The 23,291-nt window shown below is 36.0% G+C and overlaps 1 long non-coding RNA gene across 10 annotated transcripts in view; it reads right to left on the reverse strand.

Annotated features, from left to right (window-relative positions):
* The window catches only part of LOC141379295 (uncharacterized), an 85,134-nt gene that overhangs the window by 59,863 nt on the left and 1,980 nt on the right, over nt 1–23,291 (reverse strand). For 4 of the 10 annotated variants that reach the window (XR_015518537.1, XR_015518541.1, XR_015518540.1 and 1 more), the window contains exons 2-4: nt 20,531–20,656; nt 19,736–19,830; nt 9,689–9,779 (exon numbers count right to left, since the gene is read on the reverse strand). This is a non-coding gene — a long non-coding RNA (uncharacterized LOC141379295). Of the gene's footprint in view, nt 1–5,873; nt 8,041–9,688; nt 9,780–19,735; nt 19,831–20,530; nt 20,657–23,291 lie in introns of those variants that run through there. The other 6 variants (XR_015518538.1, XR_015518543.1, XR_015518542.1 and 3 more) reach the window with 3 other exon arrangements.

A 23,291-nucleotide genomic window follows, 5' to 3' on the forward strand; every position in this document is an offset into this window, starting at 1 on the left:
AGCAGGTTTTATGAGTGATATCAGCAGACTGGCAGTGTCACAGTGAATTGGCGGGTCAGCGCTCACAGGGCTGATGGCAGCTGAAGTCCCACAACAAAGAGAGTCTCGTAAAAGTGCGGGAGGCGCACACTGCTGTTCAGGTGGAAAGTAGTAACTCAGCACAGCCTGTCACTGTTAACCCAGAGGTAGTATAGGGCCGCTGTAAATCCACTTTGTTATAAACGAATAAATTAATGTGAAGAAGATGTGACATTTTCATGGGGGCGAGGTTTCATTGGAGTGGACTGCCGTTATGGCTCTTTTACTGGGCAGAAGACGCATGCTGGACCACATGTGAAAGAGGAAGGTATGACAGCTGGATTTATACGGAGACACGAGGTAAACAGAGAGTATTGTTTGTTTATAAATAACATATCACTAAAATGTAAAACAAGGAGTTACAAAAAAAGATCATTTAAAATTCAAAATAAAATTAAATCTTAATGTCTCATCTACAATTAAAGCTATATTTAATACCCCATTAAATAACTTATTTAATGAGATATACCATTTTAGATATCAGGAATTATTTAATGACAAACTTAAATTTAAAAAACTAGTTTAATGAAATTTTAATTTTTTTAAAAACATCTTTCAGTTATTTGTGTGTATTATTATTCACTTGTAACTGTAATTTAGCATTTGTTGTACTGCAAATTTTTTTGTCATTGTCTTTTTATTATTATTATCATCATCATCATCATCATCATCATCATCATTATTATTATTATTATTATTATTATTTTGTTTGTTGAGTCAGAGGCTAATTGGGCTTTTTGCCTCTTCGTACACATTATGGCTTTTTTCAGTTTTATTCTAATATGTTTGTATTCTTGTGCAAATAAATAAAGTTAAGGTAAAGTTCATTTGTGTTAATCTAGCATCTGGTGACAATAATTCCGTAATTATCTGACAGCCAAACTTAACAATTTGAAGCCGACTTTGCAAAATGGTGCCTTCTAAAGTGACCAAAACTCTTAAACAGAAAGTTGAAAAAAGTAAGAGGGTTGACAGTCTCTGCCATATGCACAAAATAACATTATAATACAGTACAGAGAATCTCATTGGAAAATTGGTTCAACACTGCAGCTTACCTCTTATGCACTAAACAGGGGAAATACAGTTGAAGTCAGAATTATTACCCCCTGAATTATTAGCGCCCCTGTTTATTATTTTCCCCAGTTCCTGTTTAATGGAGAGATTTTTTTTCAACACATTTCAAAACATAATAGCTTTAATAACTCATTTCTAATAACTAATTTATTTTATCTTTGCCATGATGACAGTACATAATATTTTACTAGATATTTTTCAAGACACTTCTATACAGCTTAAAGGGACATTTAAATGCTTAACTGGGTTAATAAGGTTAACTAGGTAGGTTAGGGTAATTAGACAAGTTATTATATAATGATGGTTTGTTCTGTAGACTATCAAACATATATAGCTTAAAAATGCTAATAATTTTGACCTTAAAATGTTTTTTTTAATTATTATTAAAATTAATTTTTATTCTAGCCAAAATTCAACAAATAAGACTTTCTCCAGAAGAAAAATATTATCAGACATAATGTGAAAATTTTACCCGCTCTGTTAAACACCATATGGCAAATATTTAAACAAGAAGACAAAAATCAAAGGGGGGCTAATAATTTTCACTTCAACTGTATCTATGTCTTGACATATTGTGTCTCGATGAGAGAATTTGGACTGAAAGCCTAACTTCAATACAACTGTGAGATAGAATGTGTAAATAAGTTTGGTAAAGCTGAAAAAACTAAAATAAAATGTCCAGATGAGAGTCCTGATCTAAACCTGATTTAAAATGCAGGAGACTAATGTTGGCCTGTGGCCTCAGATGTGCTGAACTCATTCATTCATTCATTTACTTTTCGGCTTAGTCCCTTTATTAATCAGGGGTCGCCACAGAGGAACGAAACTCATACTTATCCAGCATGTTTTGAGCACCGGTTGCCCTTCCAGCTGCAATCCATCAATGGGAAACACCCATACACTCTTATTTACACACATACACTACGGACAAAAAGTTTATTTATCTCACCTACAGCGAATGTTTTTGGACTGTGGGGGAACCAAAGGACCCGGAAGAAACCCATGCAAACACTAGGAGAACATGCAAACTCCACACAGACATGCCAACTGGCCCAGCCGGGACTCAAACCAGCAACCTTCTTGCTGTGAGGCCACAGTGCTACCCACTGCACCACTGTGCAGCCACGTGCTGAACTGTACTGTCTAATAACATTTGACTGCTTTATCCTTCAGAAATTGTAGTTGTTTATCTTTCTTTATCCTACAATCCTTCCTGTTCTCGAATTTTCTTTTGCTGCATTCATTAATTCCACAAATGTAAGTGTTTTAGATGATACCTTTGCTACACTGCTCTTTAGTGTGGTATAGTGTTTATAATTTTTTATTTTTCTAATTTTGATCTGCACTCTACAATCTACATCCACCATGCCGGCTCTGTCACATGATCTACACCAAAAGTCATGCAGCTAATCTGAGCCAACAAATGTTTGCCAATTAAAACAAATCACTCAACTGAAAACTCATGTTAAAGGCACAGTACAGTATGTACCTTTTGCCACTAGATGGTGCATATTCACAACAAACAAAGGTGTATTTTGATAATGCAGTGACTGAGAGTTAAATCATGGGAGATGTGCTATTCATTACATCCTACAGGACTTCTGCAGAAATCATGTTCATGCATGAGCTAACGTATTTCAAATGTATTATCAGGGCTAGTATAAAGCAGCGTAAGGCTGGAAACTGTCCAAGTGAAATGAAACTGTAAAAGCAACGAGAGGGTTCTGGATGCAGACCTGGTGCAGTGCAATCTGAGCTGCATCCAATGCTTTTTAATGGGCTCACCTAACTCTTCCCCTCACAGTGACGACACTCTCCATACGAGTGCATTGTGTCTGACATTGCATCGCTGAGCAATGCAATCTCAGCTGCCACAGTTGCAGTTCTTACGGTTACGTGGAGAAAACCAGGGCTGTTTTATCACATTTAAAGCATTTTAAGTTTTTTTTACAATACTGGTCTATGCAGGCAAATGAAACACACAGCATATTAAAGCATCTTTTATGTTTCCCTGTTTCCTATAAAACCAAACTGGAAATTGACAGTGTGTGAAATTACACAGGACACGATCCATGTCTCTAGTTAAAACTGCAAAATTTTCTGGATTTGAACATTCTTCCAAACATTTGGGTCAGCAAAATGTATAACAGTGTTCTAGAAGTATTTTAATGAATAAATCTTACACATTGAGCCTTTGAGCAAGCTGCTTTTTTTATTTTAATTAGTTGCTCCTATCACATATATGTGGTCTCTTCAGTAGTAAACATGGTCAACATCAGCAGATCTTCAAACAGCATGGAGGTGACCCTCATGCCTGCCTCTTACTGTGCACCGCAGGCTATGTCAATCACTCATACAGACACATAAAGGAAGTTCAGTGCTTTTTAATCTCTTACAGACTCTTTTTGTCTGTCTGTGAGTGGCAGCGCATTTGAAAGATTGAATCACGCAGGACAGGTTGAGCAGCATCAAAGCAAAGCTGCACTGAAACTCTTAGAGGGCGTATGCAAGACAAGTGCTTGTCTGTGAAATATTTCATGTTTAATCCATGTGACATCAAGGCACTGGGGGATTATCATATATTCTATATGTGCGGCCAAACATAGACAGAATATCGATAACCAACACAAAGCACTAACCATAATGTTTACCAGCAGCTGACAGTCAAATGAAACTTAATATAAGAGATATGCTGGGTACAACAAAAGCTCAACGCAGGATTATCACCATCAATAATATAGAAAATAAAAAAATAAATCTATAAAAATAAATAGGTAAAACAATAACAGCATTAACATTACAATATTTCATTTAAATTTAAATTAAAAGAAAAAATAAATACATTAAGGCGAAGCAGTGGCGCAGTAGGTAGTGCTGTCGGCTCATAGCAAGAAGGTCACTGGGTTGCTGGTTCAGCCTCGGCTCAGTTGGTGTTTCTGTGTGGAGTTTGCATGTTCTCCCTGTGTTCGCGTGGCTTTCCTCCGGGTGCTCCAGTTTCCCCCACAATCCAAAGATATGCAGTACAGGTGAATTGGGTAGCTAAAATGTCTATAGTGTATGAGTGTGTGTGTGGATGTTTCCCAGAGATGGGTTGTGGCTGGAAGGGCATCCGCTGCATAAAAACTTGCTGGATAAGTTGGCGGTTCATTCAGCTGTGGCGACCCTGGATTAATAAAGGGACTAAGCCGACAAGAAAATTAATGAATAAATACATAAAGATATTTAAATTACAATTAAGGTACAAAGGAATAATGACATTTTGTCATTAGAAAGAGTTTTACTACGGTTTAGTGTTATGAACCCTTTCAGTACAAAGTCATATTCAACTTACTACTTCATTGCAATGACAACACACAAGACATATAAGCCCTAAATTAAAGTTAAGTTCATTAGGAACTCTACAACTCAATTGATAAAACATGCTCATTCATTTTCTTCTCTGCGTAGTCCATTTAATGATCAGAGGTCACCACTGCAGAATGAACCAACAACTTATGCAGCATATGTTTCATGCAGTGGATGCTTTTCTAGCCACAACCCATCACCAGGAAACACCCACAGACATTCATTCACACACATACGCTACAGACAATTTACTGGGCTTACTAAATTCACCTACGGCGCATGTCTTTGGACTTATGGGGTAAACCGGAGCACCCGGAGGAAACCCACGCAAACATGGAGAACATGCAAACTCCACACAAAAAATGCCAACTGATCCAGCCAAGGCTCGAACCAACAACCTTATTGCTGTGAGGTGATCGTGCTACCAACTGCTCCACCGTGACGCCCCGAAAAAACAGGTTCATCAGAAAAAAAATATATTAATGTGTTTTAAAATGAAAACTATAAGCTTAATGTGCTTTAAACATGACCCAAATAATGAATTCATTTTAACAGAAGTATTAACAGAATAAATTGTAGACATTTCTGAAAACAAGGCACATTTTTATGATATTGACCAGTATTTTAATTATGTAAATTACTTCATTTTTACTCAAAATTTGGACAGAAATTTCATCAGGACCTTCCAGAACAAAACAAAAATGTAAAAAAATAGATATAAATTATGAATTATAAAATATTAAACTTTTTATCTCTGCATTTATGTTTACTACACATTTTTTATATTCACTTTATGCAGTAAGTGTTTAGTATTTCCTTTTATTAATTACTTATTAAAAATAATATTATAAATTTTTAACTAATTAATCAACTAAATAAACACGTTTTCTCTGTATCTATGAACTGGAATTATTAAGATTTGATGTTAATATTTGTTTCATAACATAATATTTAAATGATAACATTTTAACAAATAAGAAAAAAACTTTATGTCGGCACCAGTAGCCTAGTGGTATTGCGCGCTGACATACAGCACCAAAGTGCTCATGGTGGCCTGAGTTCGATTCCCGGCTCGAGGTACTTTGTCGATCCTCTCTCTCTGCTCCCAATGCTTTCCTGTCTGAATTCCCTACTGTCCTGTCATAATAAAAGTGAAAAACCCTTAAAAATATTTATATAAAAAAAAAGAAAAAAACTTCATACATTTTTCAGAAAATGACAAATATTCATTAATTCATTTTCTTTTCGCCTAATCCTTTTATTCATCAGGGGTCGCCACAGTGGAATGAACCACCAACTTATCCAGTACATGTTTTACACAGCAGATGCCCTTCCAGCTGTAATCCAGTAATGGGAAACTTCCATACACACTCATTCACATCGGCCAATTTACTTTATTCATTTCATTAACAAAACATACAACACAAACATGTGGAAACTACATACAAACTCCACACAGAAATGCCAACCCAACTGATGCAGCCGAGACTCCAACCAGCGACTTTCTTGCTGTGAGGCAACAGTGCTAACCACTGAGCCACTGTGTCGCCCAAAATGACAAATATATTTAAAATAAAAAAACAATTATTTTGTTGTCATTATCAGTATTATTCCACCAAATATAGATCTTGTAGGTCTTCTGAAGGTTTGTTTTTGTGTTTTTTGTGAAAATATACATTTCTGAAAGCATTTTTATGATATTGATACATTTTTTATGATCTAAATGACTATATGTATACTCAAAATTTGGACAGATATGTCATCAGTACTTTCCAGAACAAAACAAAAATTGTGATTTACTCAAATACAGTGCTAAAAATAGTAAACCCAGAGAAACTGAGAATTTCCAAGCAGTCATTTCATGTCTCCCATAGTTTCGAATGTCCTTTAGTCTTCCAAGCATCATCCACTCATTCAAGCACTGATTATCCAACAGAACAATACAACAATAAAATATCTATTTTAAATTCCAAGAGTCAGCTTTTAATAGTACGACTCTATTCACGAACAGCATGGTCTGTCCTAAAAACACACAAGTTGTGTAATGAAAATCACCAGAAATCAACGAAATCTGTAAACATCGGCAGCACACTCTAAACAAACACCAGCAACACGACTGCGCCACTCATAAACAAACATTCGCCACCCGCCATCTACAGAAGCCCAACACTGTAGCAAAGCACATTCGTCTGCTTGCTAGAAGTCCTTTGTATCCCGGTCTCTTAATGACTCCAGGAGGAGTGCGGTGAGTAATGAGCAACCGGGTGTTTGATGAACAGCAGGGTAATTCTGTAAGCTGCCGCGTCCAGGCCCAGAGGAATTGAGAGCGGGGCGCAGCTGAGGCTGTCGGAGCCGCTGACAGGCCCCGAGGTTGATTAAAGTTGACCTTGATCGTGAAGTGAGGAAGAGGGAGAGGGAAAAGAAAAGGGGAGAGAAGCTCTGCGTGTGGCTGTAACCCCAGCTGGCTGTCCGGCAATCACCAGAAAACAGCGGCTGTTGCACGAGGAGTAATTGCGGTGGAAAAGACTAAAGGAAATCAATGGAGAGCGATCGATGGCAATTTGATTTTTTTTATTGCTAATTTCTTTTGACGAAGGGGGGTGGGGGGAAGTGAGATTGATCAAGTGCATCCGTACTGTATCGGCAGACTTTGTTATTCATTGAGGAGAAATGCCCAGCTGACTGACTGATGAATGGGCTCAGATCATTAAGTGCAAATAAATGCGTGTGATGAACACAAAATGAGCTTGACGATTAACCTTGATGCTTACGTAAATGCAAGAAAGTTGGAGGAAGATGCATTACAATGTACTGTGGAATGGAATGAAGTACTTTTGAAGGGTGAAAGGTACTGACTTGACATCTAAACTCCCTAAAGGTTCTGTCAAATCAAGTTGACTCAAGATATATTATATATTATGTCAAAATCCAAGTCTCCGCATTAGGTGGCCATCTTGAAATGCCTCTCGGGCATGCAAGTGCTGCTCCTATCACTTTAAATGGGGATGGGGAAACTATTGGAGATGTTTGAATATCACCAATCAAATTTAACCTTATATGTGTCTATTTTTTTTTATCCAAACGACTCATATTGTATTACTTTTTTTTCAGGTTGCCCAACAAATGCACACTCGAAGGGAACAAGTTCACCTCCCTTATGGCCGTTTCTGGATGATGCGATCAGATGTTTTCCTGTCGGTCAGACTATGTAACTTAAGTAAGAATCAATCACTTACATATAACATATTATCATCCTCTGAATAATGCCTCGTCAAATCACGCAGGTCTTATTCGTGATGGCAAATCTCCTGAAATGACAGCAACCTCTTTATTTGCAAGTGTGGGAGTCCGTTCAATGCATTATCATTGACTGACTGTACTTTACGTTCATTCCTACAGCTCATAAAACCAAAGAACATTTGTAGGTTCATTTTAAATGTAGTGATTTCAAGCTTTATGTAGATATATTTCTCATGTGTGAAGAACGTATTCACAGAGATTCCAACATGGTTGCAGACTCCCTGAGGGTTCATAACAATGAAGCTGCAGAAACACAAAAGCACAAGTCTGGACTGAGCCCATCACACAATCTGCATGTGTGTTTGGAACAAAAATATTTCTTTTTCGAACTTCAGTCGAATACATATTATGCACGACTAACATATACGACTAACATATACGACTTGTACGAATAAGATGCATTTGTAGCAGAAGCTCAGTGGAATATTCTCACGTCTCATGGGAATCCCTTACCACAGTTTGTTTACCACAGAAGATGATGGCGATCAAGAAAACTAGATCACTTGGTCTTACTGTATAACATTTTACAGTATATTACTCCGACTGCTTGCATGTGTCTACCCATCTTTCTGTTACAAAAACACATTGATCCGCTATCTAAAGCATGTGTTAACCAGAGTACGTGAGTAGAGTGGAGTGCCAAGAATTTCCTCTCCATGCTCCCTTAATATAGGAAACATAGACTAATCTTGACAAAAATTGTATTGCTAAGTACTATTAATTTTCTGAATGGAAAAGGCTTGGTTGGTTAGTTAGAGTCAAAATTATTTTTGAAGTCATTAAAAGTTATATCTGTTGTGCTTATGATGGAGCATATTTGGAGCGAGAGAAAGCCATGACACTTTTTTAAACTTGCGCAGAAGTGTTTGAGATGAATACTAAGTGTTCAAGGCAAACTTTTCATCCATTCAGTGTTTTTCACACCCACAGCAAAAATTTGCCTCTATATGCATGTTTGCATTGACATGCAGATTTTAAATTAGACAAGAAATAAACTTTTTAACTGTCAAAAGTGAACTGCACAAACCAGACAACATGATACAATCAACATAGGCTCATTCTGAAAATGTAGCCCTACATACGTTTCTGGAGATCACAAATGATGCAGGCAGAGCAACGAATGGCTGTATTTCATCTTTAAAATAAACGCTATCGGACAGTATGATGTTGTTCCTTTTCTAGCTTATCAGCTGACCGTATGGACAGCTTTTCTGCTGTTACCAGTTTGCCCAGTAGCTCGACATGTACATTGACGGACTTGAGACGCAGTGTTGACTGTGACAACAGGGTTCGAGTTCGGTGAAGACCAGTTCCAGAAAGCAGGTAAGACAAAAGCCAAAAAATAAACAAGTAAATAACACGGTGAGAATGTGGTAAAATCTGAAAACTTGGAAATAACAGGCGAGGACTTTTCTTTTTCTAGAATTTTCTACACTTGTTGAGTTTAGGGAAGGGTGTGGGCGGGTCAATCTGTGCTTTTTAGAACACTTTACGTTGGGTTTAGTGAAGAGGGTGGGTGGTGCATCGGTCGGTTGGTCAGTCAGTTAGTTAGTCAATCGACAACAACCTCTGGTGCATTTACACAAGAACAGCAGGTGCAAATGGCACTCATGAGAGAAATTTGAAATGTGAAAAAGAGTACACAGCAGCCTTTGGTGGATTTGCGAAAACAAAAACTGCAAAAAAAAAAAAAAAAAAACTAGCTCCTGGGACGTATTTCGCTCTCGCCAGAAATGTATATAGGGGTGTGTAATCAGAATGAGCCTGGGTTGGATACAATACAAAAAATATATACATATATATTATTTTGGAGGGGGACATTCCTAATTCACATTGCACTTGCCTACTTTTAATTAACTGACAGACGAATGTGTATGAGATTATAACATACCACTGGTCAAGCTGGCACTCTTCAATGTTGCTCTACATCGAAAGTTCCCCTCATGGCATTTTCAGTCACACTTCTCCTCTTCAGACTCAGCCTGTTAAAAGATAAAATCATCTTACAGAGCCCTTAATAACCACAAGTAAACCTCGAAAACATCTTTATCTTTGTGCTTTCTAATAAAATCAGTCAGAGATACCGTGTTATTTTCTTCAGAAAGGCATCTAATAGACAAGTGAGGTCCTCTCTGGTACCTCTGCGGTCTTATCTGGCGGCCGATCTGTGGACGCTCTGCCCTCTGAAGAAAGGCCATTAATCAGTATTACTTCGCCCGCTGACACTCTCTCACTCACTCATTCAGTCACTTACAGGCCGCTTCATGCCCTCTTCTGCCTTTCCTCAACAATGAATGGACTCAATGAGCCTGTCAGTCACTGTTAAAGGCCAGCCCCAGCACCAGTGTCACCTGGAAAGGTTTCCACATTGACTTCTTTCAGCTCAAAAATGACTTTAATTTCCAGCATCTAAATTGTACTCTTGGATAAACTTTGAAAAGGGGGTCTAATTTCCTCAACAGCGGGTGTTGGAAATGCGATTTGGGTGAGCAGGAGGGAGAGATGTTTGACCTCTGCTGCCACGCTGACTCTGGCTGCGGTCCCGGTAAAGTGGCCCTGACACTGATGCTGACGGGTGGCTGAATATGTGAGTGAGTTTAATAGGAATTTCAAGACCAGCATCACACCATGTCAATCATGAGCTTATATGAGGTGCATTTGGAGCACTGACATTTGGCTGATGTGTGTAAGGGAGGCAAATATGTACTGGGCCAAGGTTAAATTAACCCTTATAGCATGTTTGGATTTTGGGTCTACAATTTTTATGGTATGGGTCAAACTGACTGTAAAGGCCATTTCACACAAGACTCGATAAGCAGTGAAATCGGTGCATGGTGGCCGCTTTCAAAGTGGAAGCAGTTTGTGCATTAGATGTAGTGTGAAATATTGACATCATTACCGATATTTTTATGTCAAAAATTATATACATATACAGTTAAGGTCTGAATTATTAGCCCCCTGTTAATTTTTCCCTTATTTTTGTTTAAGATAGAGAAGATTTCAAATCTTCAACACAAAAAAATCAACACATTTAATAACTAATTTCTAATAACTGATTTCTTTGATATTTGCCATGATGACAGTAAATAATATTTTACTAGATATTTTTCGAGACACTAGTTTTAACTTAAAGTGACATTTAAAGGCTTAAATAGGTTAATTGGGTTAACTGGGCATGTTAGGGTAAATTAGGCAAGTCAATGCATGTCAAAACAATGATTTATTCTTTAGACAATCGAGAAAAAAAATAGCTTATAGATAATAATTTTGACCTTAAAATGGCTTTCAAAAAATTAAAAACTGCTTTCATTCTAACCGAAATAAAACAAATAAGAATTTCTCTAGATGAAATAATATTTTCGGAAATATTGTGAAAATTGTCTTGCTCTGTAACACATAATTTGGGAAATATTTAAAAGAGAAAATGAAATTCAATATATATTCTAATATTGGAATTTTTTTTTACATTGCAATGTTTTTTTTTTTGCTGATTTGTATTGCGATATGAATACAATTTCACCAGATAGCCTATTTGAAAAAAAAAAATCATTAATTTAGACTGATTCACATTATTCTAGAAGATTATGGGGATTATTCTGGATTAGAACAATAATTATTCCTTCGATTTATATAGCGCTTTTCTGGGCACTCCAAGTGCTTTACACATAGAGGGGAATCACCTCATCCACTACCAGTGTACACCATCCACCTGGATGATGCGACGGCAGCCGTTTAACACCATACCACACACCAGCTGATTGGTGGAGAGGAGACGGAGTGATGAATCCAATTATGATTTGGGGAGGGTTAGGAGGCCTTGATGGATAGAGGCCAGTGGGCAGATTTGGCCAGGATGCCAAATAATCTTTTTCGAAGGACATCCTGGGATTTTTAATGACCACAGAGAGTCAGGACTTCGGTTTAACGTCTCATCCGAAAGACGACGCTCAATGAGCAGTATAAAGTCCCTGTCACTATACTGGAGCATTAAGACCCACACAGACTGCAGATTGGGCGCCATCTGCTGGCCTCACTTACACCACCACCACTTCCGGCAGCAACCTAGCTTTCCCTTCTGGTCTCCCTTCCAGGTACTGGCTGGGCGCAACCCTGCTTAGCTTTAGTGGGCGACTATATGAGACTGGCAGACAGCTAGCTGCCATTATTGTTGGGAAGATATAAATTAAATATTTTACGTCACAGTATTCAGGTACATTACTAATGCTAATTATGCAGGTAAGAATTAAATGTAAAAAAAAAAAAAAAAAAAAAAAAAAAACACCACATAGTATTTATTGATTAAATAATTCAATGAATGCATCTTTATTAGAGTTACAAACATTTAAATTTCATGTGCCTGAATAATTTAAATTGTCATGCCTGAATGCTTACACCAGGGGTGTCCAAACTCGGTCCTGGAGGGCCAGTGTCCTGCAGGTTTTAGCTCATCTTGCCTCAACACTTCTGCAATAATGTTTTTAGAAAGCTTAGTAAAAGCTTAAGTTGCTAGCCCAGGTGTGTCTGATTGTGGTTGGAGCTAAACTTTGCTGGACACTGGCACTCCAGGATTAAGCTTGGGCACCCATGGCTTACACAGTCACTGGCCTTAAAAAAAAGGAAACGATAAACCTTCACTCCATTATAGTTAAACTCTTCAGTGAATCCAAAAATCTTCGTTCTGAACTGTGGCTCCTGGTAAACTATAATCCCATTGTATAAATTCAACATTGCACATTATGCGCTGCGACTATTGCGAAAGTGCACATTGCAATAGCTATACTGAAACATCATATTGTGCAGCCATATATATGTATGTAAGGGATAATCAATAGCTTGTCTTCCGATTTTAAATGCACAACATGGAGGCAAAGAACCACTCTGCACTCAGCGGAAGCCTCCACAAAGTCCATTATAAAACATAACAGACTTTTTGCACTTATTTGCATTTTTACCTGGCAAACTAACATGTGTGCTCTCAAGCTTCTATGCTCTGGAATTTGTATTAATTCGTGAGCTTTTAAATGGATCATACAGTTCTGGAAAATCCATAAAAAAGATTAAAAACAGTCTGTCCAAAATGTTTATTATGAGCTCTTTTTTTATTTATTATGAGAACTTTTTTCACCTTTTATGCTGTTTTTTTATGTAATTTAGCCAGCATTATTGTAGTATTTTTTATATTTGCGTTTATTTTTTTATATATACGGCTAGCAATCCCAAAAGCAAAGGTTTGATTCCCAGCAAACGATCATGCTTGGACCTGTGGCAAAACTGTCTAAGGCCTATACTCAATTCTATTTTTTGTTATCCCTGTGAAGGGGTGAAGTGTGAAGGGGAAGGGCTTCAAATTTTACCCCTAAGAAACGGGACAGCGCTACACCTGCACAGGTAATCATGTCATTGCGATGTCTTCCTTTATATAAGATTTTTATCTTATATAAAGTAATCTTATATATAAAGTTATTTTTTTAGATCTACTTTATATAATATGTTTTGGTATTGATTATCAGGAAATCTCTAAAGGCAGAGATATCATCGTTATCATGACGATATAATGCATCGATAAGATCACAACTGTACTGTGCATTTAAACCGTGGAAAACAAACACCGTGAAAAGGTCATTCCCAGTCGCTACTCTTTTCTGACAAGTCATTTGAGTGTCATCAAGTGACAGATGTGAAAGTATGTTGTCGAAACACTATACAGGAGTTATTATTATAGATTATAGATAGCGAAATGTATCTTTTTAATCGTTTTTTTAAAAAGCATGACGGTAACCACGAACACCGTTGCGGCTGTATTAAAACATATGCTTGTTTGTTGTAAAAATTTGTAGTAATGACAAAAATTTATTTGTTCATCTATTTACTTCTGTGTGCAGCCATGCTGCCATTGTAGCTGGTGTATTCTTGGAAATTTTCGTACCCCTTGGTTTCGAGTGTGGTCCTAAAACATTTCAGTTTCGAGAGCTATCCAGCCCCTCCCCTTAGCTCTACACCTTCAAGGTAAAGAAAATTGGGACACCCCTACCCCTTCACGGGTAAGAGGAAGGGATAAGGGGTAGTATTGAGATTGGGCCTAAATTTCCCATACCACCCTTCACACCTGTGATCCAGTTTATGTGTATTTATGTGAACTTGTGTGAACTTTTAAATGATACTGGAAAAAAACAGCACATCATTAATTCAACATGACTGAATTATGTTTGTCTTTTAGCTCTTAACAGTTCACTATTACAAAATAAAGGTTCTTAATTGGCAGCAATGGTTCCTTGAAGAAACTTTAATATCCATACAATTTTTTTCATTCCCCAAAAGGTTTTTTATAGTGCTGTTGTGTTTGGGCTCGTTTAAATCGAGACAGCATGCTAAGTGATATATTAAAGCTTATTTACATTTACTAAATATTGTACATGTATTTTTGAAGATTTTTAGGCATACATTTCTGAAGATTCGATTTTTTATGGATCAAACTGACCTACAACACAATATAAGGCTTCATCACCATGATGTCATTGCTTTAAACACATATAGGAGTCTGGACAGAGGCAATATGCAGAACAACATCTTTAAAGCCTCCCTCGATGAATCCATCATACAAACTGACTTTTCAGAACACCAAAAATGCAAATGTCCAAACATCCATCAGAAAAAGCACTGATTTGCATTGCCGTTGGAAATAGCAGTGCAGTCTGATCAGCACATGAGCCTTTTTTTAAGACAAAGATTCACTGTATGACCCAAACAATCGTCTGTCTGATCTAGTTATGATGAGATGAATGATTTACGGTGGTCTCCACACCCCATATAAAATGAAAGAGGGAGAAATACTAAAAAGCAAGACTCTGGCAAGGTTGAGAGGACTCCCTGTAAGTGCTGAATTAATTTATGACTCTATCTGAGCTAGAGCAGAGCTAAAATATTCGCTTCGCAGCACTGATTTTCTTGCCGTCTGTCTAAAGCAGTGTCTGCGAGCCTGTGAATTAGCATCGGTGCTTAAAGGTGTTCACACACACATACTCATCCCGTTAGCATGTATATCTGCCCCCCTGATGAGTGCAGACAGGCAGTTTTGGAGACTTGTTTCAGCTGCTTGGCTGCTCTCGTCTCAGTCTTGGCATTGAACTTGGGAGTATGTGGAGTCTACGAGACTACATCAAACTGAAAATGCATATTATTTTATAAGCAGAAAAGAGACTAAATTTGCTTAAAGTGACTAGTTTAATGTTTCAAATAACCTTTGTGAAAATAAAAAATGTACAAAATGCTGGTGAAAATAAATATTCTTTTGTTATTCAGTGTAACAGATATACGTAAAAATTAAACAATTCAGATCTGTACATATCTGTACACATTAAAATCCTCTTGCTGACAGACAGGTAGTGGTTTGAAGAATAGTGGCAAGGTATATAAAGATTTGAAATGACAATTAATTAGCATTGTTTGACTGCACTGTGGTACTTGAAATGGTACATAATATGCTAGACATTTTTGTATATAATTAATTGTTTGCCTTTTGTTAATCATAATGAAACCAATGGTGATTTTTTTTCTTTGTATTTTTAAAAATAAACCCATGTACAATAAATGTTTAAAAAATATAAAGAAATATGATGCTTGAAAACCCTTTTTTATTATACGCCAGTTAAACGAAAGGAATGGACATTAAATATTAATGTTATCTTAAGCTTTCTGTCAATTACTTACAAAACAAGGAACGTCTCACAAATGAACAAAAATCTCAAATTCATGTAAGTGCTAAGATTTTCTTGCTTTAACCAGTGAACTCCAGAACACTCAGGGATAAATGTAAGAAAGCGGGTGGTTTCTTTACAAAAGTAGGCTACACATTGATACCTATAGGGTTCATATTGGTACTTCAAATGTACTCAATATGTCCTAAAAATATGAAGAGGTATAGTGGGCGACGCAGTGGCACAAGAGGTAGTGCTGTCGCCTCACAGCAATAAAGTCGCTGGTTCAGGCCTCGGCTGGGTCAAATGCTGTTTCTGGGAGGAGTTTGCACGTTCTCCCCATGTTTGCGTGGGTTTTCTCCCGGTGTTCTGGTTTCCCCCACAGTCCAAAGACATGCATTACAGGTGAACTGGGTAGACTAAATTGTCTGTAGTGTATAATTGTGAATGTGTGTATGGGTGTTTTCCAGAGATGGGTTGCAGCTGGAAGGGCATCCGCTGAGTAAAACAAATGCTAAATAAGTTGGCGGTTCGTTCCGCTGTGGCGACCCCAGATTAAAAAAGGGACTAAGCCGAAAAGAAAATGAATGAAAGAATGAATGAATGAATGAAAGAATGAATGAATGAATGAAGAAGTATACTTTATGTACTTTTTAGATACCTTTAAGATACCAATATGGACCCTCTAGGTATGTGTACCATTTTCTAAAGCAACCATCCCAGTGGCAGTAATCATACACCTTTTCTGAAAGTGTTTTTACTGCAGTTCATATATTTGTTGTTGAGTCACGTGTTGAGCATATTTATTTTAGTTTATTATAACAGTTGATAGTTGTACTGTAGTAGCAACTTTGAGTTGCCAGGTGGTGCTAATGAGCAACTTGTACTTGTGTTAAACAGAATAAACTGAATTTTGGATTTAAAAACTTTCAGGTTAAACACAAACCCCATGTTTTGTTGGACAAATGCAGAAAAATTACCTGCTATGGATTTATTTTATGACAGTTTTATCTTGTTTAACTATACATCACAGTGTTTCAGACCAACTGTCTTTAAACAAACAATATAGCACTACTTTTTGTACTCAATTTAGCCACTAACAAACCAAAATTATTAAGTATTAAAGTATTTTTAAGCTGGTTTATGGTGAGTAAAATAATGTTGATTAATTGATTGACTGATTTAAAGAAATAAACAAGAATTTCATTCATGAAAAGTTTAAGAAAAATCAAAAAAAATATTCAAACAAATATTTAAACTAAAATCAGTTTTTGAAATAGTGGGTGACATGGTGGCTCAGTGGTTAGCACTGTCGCCTCACAGCAGTAAGGTCGCTGGTTTGAGTCCCACCTGGATCAGTTGGCATTTCAATGTGGAGTTTGCATGTTCTCCCCGTGTTCATGTGGGTTTCCTCTGGGTGCGCCGGTTTTCCCCACAGTCCAAAGACATGCGGTACAGCTGAATTGAATAAACTAAATTGCCCATAGTGTATGTGTGTGAATGAGTCTGTATGGATATTTCCCAGTACTCGGTTGCAGTTGGAAGGGCATCCGCTGTGTAAAACGTGCTAAATAAGTTGGTGGTTCTTTCAACTGTGGCAACCCCTGATAAATAAAAGGACTAAGCTGAAGGAAAATGAATGAATGAAATAGTGCTACTTCAAATATGACAGTACTGTATTGGATTTCTGATGAAACAAATGAAGTTTTGGTATAAAAAAAAGACACAATTATGTATTCTGAATGTCAAACCTATCAAATCCAAGCAAATAATTGCAATTAACTCAGTAGTCTTTAAATCTTAGCTCGCTCTGTCTTTTCATTTTTTTCTCCCTTTCTTAACAAACACCGCTTTAAGTTGTTTGGGCACTGATAAGCTAAGCCGTTCCCCAGCGACTCGCCGTGGCATTGAATGAGTCTGGTTCCAATACATCCCCTGCCCAGCCAATCAATCACTGGCAAGCACTGCAAACTAATCATTTATTGATGGCACGGCACAGCCATGAATTTCTAATAGCATTCGTCTTATTTAACAGTCCAGATCAAACAGAGAAAATCCAAACATGCTGGAAGGGAAGGGTTCAGAAAAAGAAAAAAAAAAGAGTTAATTCCTGAGCATATCCTTCTTTTTGGCAGCTAACCGACAGAAATTGATGGAGAGGGTTGGTGAAATAGAGAGGAGGGCAAGGTGGAGGCAGAAAACCAGTTTGTGTGTGTGTGCGTTTCTGCGTATGTATTACGGATATTACAAATCTGAATTTCATGGAGCGTTTCATATCAGATCAGGGCATCTAGGTGAAATGATTCTCTCCCTTGGGTGATGAGAAGTAGATTTATAGATTTGCTGGGTTTTTTTTTTTAGCTTTTTTAATTCATCAATGCGTATTGACACTACTGGCCAAAAGTTTGGGATCAGTTTTTTATGTTTTTATAAGAAATATATTCTGCTCACCAAGACTGCGTTTATTTGATCAAATATACAGTAAAAGCTGTAACTGTGAAATGATATCACAGTTTAAAATAATGTTTAAAATTTCATTTTTTTCCAGTGAATTTTTTTAGTATCATTACTCCAGTCTTCAGTGCCACATGATCCATTTATTCATTTTCCTTAAGCTTACTCCCTTATTTAGAAATCATTCATACATGATTTTCTTATGAATATAACTTTGTGCTTAGAAACATATATATTATACAGTTTTTTAAATATTTATTTTTAAATTAAATTTACTATAAATGTATTTCTTTTATAAATAAATTAGATTTACATTATAAATCTCTTAACTTTTGAACAATTTAATAGGTCCTACATTAGTAAAAAAAAAATATTTTTGGAAAATATGAAGCAGTCTAGCTGTTTTTAACACTGATCATAATATGTTTCTTGATTAATTTTATGATCATATAGGTAGATAGATAGATAGATAGATAGATAGATAGATAGATAGATAGATAGATAGATAGATAGATAGATAGATAGATAGATAGATAGATAGATAGATAGATAGATAGATAGATAGATAGATAGAAATGTGTTGAAAAAAATCTTACCTCCATTAAACAGAAATTGGGAGAAAAATAACCATAACAGTCCAAAAAGCTGCAACCCATCAATGGGAAACACCCATACACTCTCATTCTCTCACACACACACATACACACTATACGGACAATTTAGTTTACCCAATTTCCCTATTGCGCATGTCTTTGGACTGTGGGGGAAACCGGAGCACCCGGAGAAAAACTACGCAAACACTTTGAGAAAATGCAAACTCTACGCAGAAATGCCAATTGACCCAGTTGAGGCTTGAATCAGCGACATTGCTACCATATACGTGTATATATATACAGTTGAAGTCAGAATTATTAGCCCCCCTGAATTATTAGACCGCTTGTTTATTTTTTCCTCAATTTCTGTTTAACGGAGAGCAGATTTTTTCAACACATTTCTAATCATAATAGTTTTAATAACTCTTAAAGTAAGTAAAGCTTAAAGTAACATTTAAAGGCTTAACTAGGTTAATTAGGTTAACTTGGCAGGTAGGGGTAATTAGGCAAGTTTTTGTATAACAGTGGTTTGTTTAGTAAATTATCGAGAAAAAATATAGCTTAAAGGGGCTAATAATTTTGTCCCTAAAATGGCGTTTAAAAAATGAATAACTGCTTTTATTCTAGCCGAAATGAAACAAATAAGACTTTCTCCAGAAGAAAAAATATTATCTAACATATTGTGAAAAATATTTTAAAAAGAAGAAAAAAATGTGAAGGGGGCTAATAATTCTGACTTCAACTGTATATATATATATATATATATATATATATATATATATATATATATATATATATATATATATATATATATATATATATATATGTGTGTGTGTGTGTGTGTGTGTGTGTGTGTGTGTGTTTCTCAATGATCATGTAACACTCAAGACTGGAGTAATGTTGCTGAAAATTCACCTTTAAATCACATTAACAAATTTGTATATCACAACATTACAGTATGAACTGTAATAATAGCGGAAGCATATCTTAATATAGCTTCAGATTAATTTTTACTGTCCATTCAATGATGAAGTTTATAGTTGAGCTCACCTTAATTAGGATTGAGAGAGAGTGTGATTCAGAGTGTCTCTCTCAGTTACAGTCTGTTGGGGCTGCTGGATCACACACTGAGACAAACAGTGACAGACAGAACGGAGCTCATGCAAAGACAACAGATGCACACAAGTCTCACATTACCTGTGGGTCAGTGGAGGTTTGTTGGGCCTCTGTCGCCTCCTGCTGGTTAGTATCCATCAGTGTATGAGCCTAGTACACAGGAAAGTGTGACAGTTCTGTAAAAGAATTTCATACGGTCTAAAGTTAGACATTTTCCACTTATAACTAAGAATAAATCTATTAAACATTCAAGCATACATTTAAACAAACATTATTCCCATAACGTATCTTGCATTCTCAAACAAAATCTATAGTAAAACAAATATTCAAGTTAAATAATAATAATAACAACACCATATCAATAAAGAAAAAATAAATGATATATCATTATTATATATATACAAATTCTGAAAGCATAATGCATAGTTGTGCTTCGAGTTTATGATTTGTGATAAAATTAATCATGCCCAAAGGAACAAGCATATTTGGCTGAGTTGTCATTAAAAGATATCCTAATTGCATGCACAAATAAGAGGATGGATGTAATATTAATAACTGATTTAACTTGTGGTCAATGTAGTATATGCTTTTTCCTATAAGCTTGATTTTCTTTGCATTTTTTAAGCGTAGTAAAATGTAACTTGTAGTTGAGAGTTACCCCATTATAAGCAAAGGATTTTGACAGATAAAAACCTTAACCAAGTCTTTTATGTCTTAAGAACTTTACATCTAAAAACTTTAAAATTAATTCATAATAAAAAAGACAAACTCATCTGTGATGGTAAACCTTCTTTTTTTTCAAGCAAGAACTGAGTGTGCAAAAATAAGCTGTAATATTTCACTGTAATAAAGATGCATCAGATATTTCACACTGACCTTTTCTCAAAGCAAAGTGCTGAGTGTGCAGTTCAGGCCCCTTTGTCATTTAAGCTCAGCCCAACAAACACTTGTCTTCCTTCACAGCAAAGAGCCTTCTGTCTATGTGTGTGTGTGTTCATGTGTCTGCATGAATGAGCATAATATACTGTAATTAATCACAATGCAGCCTGTTTGACTGCAGAGAAATGAGAGATGTCTGCTGCTGTCTACATCTCCACATGCTCAGGCTGTTCAAGGACATTTAGAACTATGAGGACCATAAACATACTCATTTTTTTACACTTTGGTTATTTTGTTTTTGGTCATTACAAATAAATAATTAATAAGAAGAAGAATAAAAAGGAAAAACAAATAATGCCAATGCCGACAAAACACAGGTGAAATGTTTAACTATCTTGAAATAATTAATCCAAAACAAAGTGTAGCTGTTAAGTGACTCATTCTCACATCGTGTCCTAACACCATGTGATGCAAGCAATTTGGCTGTGCAAATAAGACAGAAACATTTAAATACCACAGACACAGAGAAGAGCAGAATTGTGAACTGCAATTCCAACATAAATGTAAAGTTTAACATTTTACAAAAACTAATATTATTAATACTATCCTATTCACAGTTCACTGAAAAAAAATTATTCATTGGATTTACAAAATTCGTATAAGGTAAGTAGTTTAATTTAAATAAACAAACAAATAAACAAGTTGAATATTACTAAATTTGCTTGTTTAAATTCAGCCCATATAAATTGTTTGCAAATTCAATAAATATTTTTCAGTGCTCTAATGTTCATGTTTATTTACCAGTGCTTTCAGTAGGGCAGTAAACGTCATGTAAATGGTGTTCACAGTCACATTAGTAGCATTCGATAGGTTACTGAGCACATAACCAACACCTGAGAAGATCATTGTCATAGTAGTTTATGCTGTTGTTCAGCTGTAAAATCATAGAAACCATTTCTGAAATAATAATTCTGTGCATGCCATCATGGATTGTTAGGATAAAACTCCTTTTAACAAGGAAAAGATAGCTTTTATCATCTGTCGCATTGTCGCAACCTGTGTCGTCAGGACACGTTGTCAGGCTGACCTTTTTTTCTGCAACTGAAACTATGGCAAAGACTATATAATACCTAAGACTTGTCACTCATATAGTTCATTTTGAACGGGTAACAATGTAATGTCGATACGGCAGATCTACTGAACGAAGGTCTGCTTTCTAGCAAAGAAGCCACCCACACGGAAAGAACTTATATGAACATATGTTTTAATATAGGTTTTGATATAGGTTTTGAACATGTGACATATACAAAATTGGCTTAATTTTCCTAAATTATATGTACATAAATGTACATATATGTGCACATATCTGTACATATAATATTGGAAAACGGCCAATTTTATATATGTCACATATATTCAAAACCTATATCAAAACCTATATTAAAACATATATGTTTATGTAGGTTCTTTCCATGTGGGATGAATATGGAAGTGACTTGAAATTGGAAAAAAGGCTTGATTGACAAAATAAAAAAAAGACAAACTATTGTGTTATACATTTCGCTCTTTTCCACAACCTTAGAGAAAGAATTGACCTTGTAAATGATTCAGGAAAATATGAAAAACATCACAGTTTTTATCTCCTCTCACTTATTTGCCATTGTTAAATTCCATAAAATGCCAACTACATATGATACCAATTTCAAGTGTTCACGCACATACATAAGTTTTTGCACTTTTGTTGTTGTTGTTCTTGGTTATTGTTATTATCATGTATGACAGTTGGCAAAGTGAGATATATTAGCTATATAGGAGACATATCTTGTATGTACATATAGGGCTTATATGTGGATATAAAGAAGCAATACAGTATACATATATGGCCTTTATATGCACATATATGCACCTCAATTTTGCCTATATGTGGCATATACACACATATTTACAGCATATTATCATATATGTGCATATATACTGCATATAGGTTTCATATATGTGCATATATCCTCATATAGGTTCTTTCCATGTGGGCAAAGCCAATCATTGATCACTAGTCTGATGATTCTCCAGGGAGGGGCTCGGTTCAGTCCACCCAGATATGAAACCTATGGGGTTGCCAAAATGCAATACTTTCCTCACATACATGATAAATATATCCACAAAAAACTTGAAATCTCTCATTTAAAATGAATTAATTACACTTGAAAACAAATGTTCTCTGCGAAGGACTGGATTTTCGAATGGATATTTCCTGAAGGATAGAGTAACCGATATTCTTCCTTAAGTCTTAATGATTATTTATAATGTTGAGTTGTGTTTAAGAGCCTAGATTATATGCTGACCTTAGTGTCATCCCTTTTCAGAGTAAACTGGAATGATATGTGTGTCATTGCTGTTTCTGTAGGCCAATTTATTTGTTCTCAGCATCTTCAGGCCCATTAAAGAGAGCATACATTTTAGACCTCCCAAGTGGAACTGGACGTTTGATGCTACTTTAACGGCTGTCTCTAGATCTGAATAATACCGTGTGACAGAACTAATGCTTTTAAATGATTCAGTTATAAGAGAAGCTGTCTTTGTATTAGTCTGCTCTGCTATGTATATTTGACCAGTTTTGATAAGATGACTGAGAGCACAAGAAACAACCTTGAAAATAAAACAGTCTGTGCTTTGTGTATGTGTTCTACCCCACCTCTGTGTACCTATTTGGAAATTGTCTATCTGTATTTTAACCAATCAGTTTAAAAAAAGCTATATG

The sequence above is a fragment of the Danio rerio genome, chromosome 20, assembly GCF_052040795.2.
Source record: "Danio rerio strain M-AB ecotype USA chromosome 20, GRCz13ab, whole genome shotgun sequence".
Classification (NCBI taxonomy): domain Eukaryota; kingdom Metazoa; phylum Chordata; class Actinopteri; order Cypriniformes; family Danionidae; genus Danio; species Danio rerio.